Source organism: Argentina silus, assembly GCF_951799395.1.
Source record: "Argentina silus genome assembly, chromosome: 13".
In the NCBI taxonomy this organism is placed as follows: Eukaryota; Metazoa; Chordata; class Actinopteri; order Argentiniformes; family Argentinidae; genus Argentina; species Argentina silus.
In genome coordinates this window covers 9,762,689-9,767,927 of record NC_139667.1, presented here as the reverse complement: position 1 = coordinate 9,767,927, position 5,239 = coordinate 9,762,689, and positions in this window count along the sequence as shown.

Below are 5,239 nucleotides of genomic sequence, written 5' to 3'. Positions count from 1 at the left end.
CTGTATGCGATGTACGTGACAAATAACATTTGATTTGGATGTGATTTGGTTTAGAGTGAAGCCCTTGTGTATCGGTTCCAGAGAGGTAGAGTGAAGCCCTTGTGGAGAGCTGCCGCCTTTGTTTTTCTACTCCCAGCTAAGAGCACTGTGGCGCTGCAGGGGTTAACGGCACCAACCGGCAGACGGTTGGGCCACACCCACCAGGCTGATTTGAATAATGCCGGCATTTGATGCAAGGCTCAGAGAAGGCACCTCCCCCTACTTACCCTGGAGTGGCGGGAAATGCCGGGGAGTGAGGGAAGAGAAGAGAAAAGACTGCAGTGGCTGCCTAAGGAGCTTATCTACTACTCTCTACCTGCTGGCATCAGGTCGTCCTGGCAACGTGCCAGACACATAACTTAGTAGGAAGGGAGGAGAAGGAGAGAGTCCATCAGTCCACACCCTCCCTGTTTTGGCGCGAGACGGATAGAGAGATAAGTAGACCAGTGAGTGACCAGTGGGCGGGGCCTAAAGGCATGAGTGGAGTAGGGAAGACACAAAGAGGGTATAACACACACATACACACACACACACACACACACACATACACACAACACAGCCCCGAGGATAGAAACAAGGCAAAATACTATCTTAACGTTAATCAGTCCTCCAAAGTAACTCCTCAGGTTTGTTTATTCCCCTCAGTCTCTTTGTTCTAACTGGGACTTGGGCTGGCTCTGGGCAGGACAATAAACGCCTCCTGCTCCTCCTCCATTTTTCCCCTCTCATTCACTCACACACACACGCACACACAGAGACAAGTGTTGAGAATCTACTGGCAGATAGAAACTATATAGTGTGTGTATGCGTGTGTGTGTGTGTGTGTGTGGGGGGGGGGGGGGGTCATTCACAGTAAAGAGTCCACCGTTGAGAGAAAGCCACCACATCTAGAACAGAGAAAGAGAGAGTACGTCCTCAAAGCAGAGACCACAGGCCGGCAGTTCCCGGCACTTCCTGCCTCCAAGGGGCCCTTTACAAAAACAGGAAGTGTGAGCTGTTTCTGTGTTCCCAGGGCTAACAGCACTGCAGCTCTCAGACACACACACACACACACACACACGCACAGACAGACAAGGAAAAGTAGGGCATTGATTGTAAGATATCTAAATGTACTGTAGCTACCGCTGAAGTGGTCAAGCTAATTCTCTTCTGGGGGATGGTTGCCAGAGCACAAAGATCTACAGGCTTTAAGATTTGAATCTAATGTCAGACACTGTGTGTGTGTGTGTGTCTGTGTCTGTGTCTGTGTCTGTGTGTGTGTGTGTGTGTGTGTCTCTCTCTCTCTCTCTCTCTCTCTCACTGTGATAATTAGCAGTTGCGCGCATGGTGTGTGTGGGGAGGGGGTGGGGGTGAGGTGGGGGGTCTAGAGAGACTGATTAGCGAAGGTCTGGCTGAGGCTTCATTTGAGACAAAGAGCAGGGGGGGGGGGGGGGGGTGGAGGTTGAAGAGGTCCTGGGGAGGTCCTGTGACAACTATGGGGTCTGCAGGGGGTTAAAGGGAATGGGGGAGGGGGAGGGAGTAATGCCTCTCTGAGTAGCTTGGGGGAATGTGTGGGGGGTGGGGGTTGTGGGGGGCAGGGGGTGGAGGGGAGGAGGGGTACTTCAATGGGACAAAATTCAAAAGATGCAGCAAGTGTCCCCGACTACAACTGAAGCAACTTTATACTGTGGAGGCAGAGCTGAACAAAGGAACATCTGCTGACTGACAAAGCACAGAGAAATGCATCAACGGCTCCAGGCTGGAGATAGGCCTGAAACATGAGCAACAGGTTAACTAATATAGGCCATTTAACTGACACTTTTATCCAAAGCGACTGGCAGTTCATACAGAGTGCATACATGTTTTGTATATATGGTCCCAGCGGAATTCGAAACCCTCAACCTTAGCGTTGTTTGTGCAATGCTCTTTCAACTGAGCCACACAGGACCAATATTAAGAAAATATAAAGAAGGAAAAAAAAAGAATACAAACCAGTCAGGTTACATTTTCAACCACATTTAAGACAACCTTCATCAATGTATAGGTTAAATTCTAATGATAAAATGAGAACTATAGCCAACAGACTTTAGCATTCACTAACACATGCACAACACAAGAACACATTTTGCACACACACACACACACACACACACTCCCATTCAGTATGTGTTGTGTTGCCACGGTGAGTGGACCAGCTGTCTGTATGAGGCCCTGTTTCCCCTCTTCTGCTGTCACCCTGCTTAACCATTTACCAGCGTCATGGTTACACCACATATGCTAAACCTCCTGTTACATCACCACTGGGACAACCTACAGCAGCTCCTCAGACTCCTGCCTCTGAACGCTGCTGACTCTAGGGATTGAGACATTCATCAAAACTTGTTTCCCAAAGCCCCAGGTTTACTGTTAATATGGTGCTAGCAGTGAAAATGTGAGTCTCAAAAAGAGCCTTTGATTCAGTGGGTGTCACCATGGTGTCCCCTCCTCAGCAGAGGACCATTTCGAGGCTGGTTCCGAGAGTCAACCGGGCTCTAGCAGGCAGGCTAGGTAGTAGGACTGCGTATGCTGTTCTGTGTCTGTGGACTTTTTTGACGGGTTCATCAGAATCAGTGCTCGGGTCTGTCTGGGCCCAGATGGCAGCGGTGTTTAGACTAACAGGATTAGGATTATCTCCAGATTAGACAGACGAGTTGACAGGCCAGCGCCCCTCCACTACGGCCAGAGTGGCTGTCCTTCTACGTCCTCCGTTTAAAAGCAGTGCTGCTTGAAATTATGTGAACCCCTTGTGCAATTACAGAGTTTTTTAGTTTTTACCATGAAATCTTTATTTAATCAGAACCAGTCTTTTTTATCTGACATAACAGGTTTATATTTACCAATTCCATATGTTGGTTAAATCATGCGTGTAGTAGAAAAAGGAAATTATAAAGAAATTAGTGCATGTGCAAAAATAAGTGAACCCCAAGTTGCATTGGTTAAATCAAGTAGGTAAGTAGAATCAGGTGGGTAAATTCTTGGGTACCAAATGAACCAATCAAAGGAGAGATCTTAAGGAAAGAGTTTGGGCGGGACTGATAAATAGAGATAAGAAATCTGGTCAGTTTTGTGTTACCCATACAGGTGAATGTTACCCATACAGGTGAATGCAAAACACACATGTCGAGAGGAAAGGAGATCTCAGAGGACATCAGGAAGTGGGTAGTGAGAGCACATCAGTCTGGGGAAGGCTATAAAATCATCTCAACAAGATTTTAGCTCATCAGTCCACTGTGAGGCAAATAATTTACAAATGGAGAACATTTAACATGACAGCAATTTGGCCTAGAAGTGGACGCCCTTCCAAAATATCCCCAAGAGTCACAAGAAAAATAATAAATTAGGTAAAAGCCAACCCAAACATAACATCTAGAGATTTGCAGACCTCTCTTGCTGTATCTCAGGTAACTGTTCAAGCTTCAACAATAAGAAGAACACTGAATTGAAATAGCATTCAAGGGGGTGTTGCTAGGAAGAAGCCTCTGCTGTCAAAAAAGAACCAAACTGCCCGTCTTAACTTTGCCTGAAGGTTTCTGTAAGTCCGTTCTCTGGACTGTTGAGTCCAAAATTGACCTTTTTGGTCACAATCAAAACCATTATGTTTGGCGAAAACCCAACACTGCCTACCACCAAAAGAACCGTATCCCAACAGTCAAGCATGGTGGTGGGAATGTCAAGATCTCTGGACTTGGACAACTCCACATCATTTAGGGAACCATGAATTCTGAGGTATACCAGGAGATTCTTGAACAGAATGTCAGTCAAGGAGCTAAAGCTGGGCTGAAAATGGTTCTTCCAATAAGACAACGACCCAAAGCATTCAAGTAAATCTACCAAAGAATGGCTCAGGAGAAAGAAGATTTGTGTTTTGGATTGGCCAAGTCAAAGTTCTGACCTAAATCCAATCGAGATGCTGTGGCAGGACCTGAAGCAGGTAGTTTATGCTAGACACCCCTTAAACCTCACTGAATTGGCTGAGTTCTGTAAGGAGGAGTGGGCAAAAATCCCTTAAAACAGATGTCAGAGACTGATTAGTGGCTATACGAGACGTTTACTCAAGCTATCGCTGCTAATGGAGGTGCCACAAGCTATTGACTGAAGAGGTTCACATATTTTTGCACACATGAAATTTGAGTTTTGTTAAATAAACCACTTTCATTAAATAAACAATGAAAATAAAATATTTTTTGTTTGTGTCCTTTATTTGGAATATCTTTATTACGAATTGGGCTTTAGATTAAGATTTTATATGTTAATTCTAATATTTTATACAAAAATAATGCCCATCCGTGTAGGGTTCACAAACTTTCAAGAGTCAGTCATTTTGCTAAATCAAAGGAAAAGTTCTCCTCCTTTGCCTTAGTAACTGCTTGGAATTCGGATGCAAGTTCATGAGAAGACAGCAAAAACAAGCTGTTGGTTTTGTCTACAGACAGACCGACGTGTACTGCCTATAAAAGCCAAACAGTGGTATGTCCCAAGTTAGCTAGGGCCAGATGCGGACAGAGCGTTAGAACACATACAGCATGTTCCAACTGAACTGAATCACCTATTATGTAACGCTGGCCTTGGAACAGAACAGCAAGGGTGGGGTGGGGGGGATATACTACTACATCAGAGGATAAGCGAAATATAAGCACCTGAGGGGAGGGCCAGAGACAGACCTGGTAGTGAGAGAGAGAGAGAGATGTGATGAACTCTGAGGGATAGAAAAAGAATGAAGAAGCAGACAGAATGTGTGTGTGTGTCTGTGTGTCTGTCTGAGTGTGTCTGTGTGTGTGTCTGTGTCCCTGTATGAGTGTGTGTGTGTGTGTGTGTGTGTGTGTGTGTGTGTGTGCGTGCGTGTGTCACTGCAGCCCCATGGCCTCATTAGGATCACATGGACAGTGGCTGCCAGGGGCCCGGCTCAGTTCCAGTGACACAACCAGGATGGAATGTGGGTCAGTGGGAAGAGAGATGGAGGACTGCGATCAGAAAAAGTGTGTGTGTGTGTGTGTGTGTGTGTGTGTGTGTGTGTGGGTTCATCTCTTTCCTCTAAGGTCATATCAGTCAATTCAAAATAGAAGAAGGGGAAGGGTGTGTGCCGAAAAACATTGAGTAATAGAGGAATATACAGTAAGTAGGCCCTTTCTTCAATATTCTCTCCATCCGTGGCTGAGCGACTGCACTCCTGTCACCATTCCTG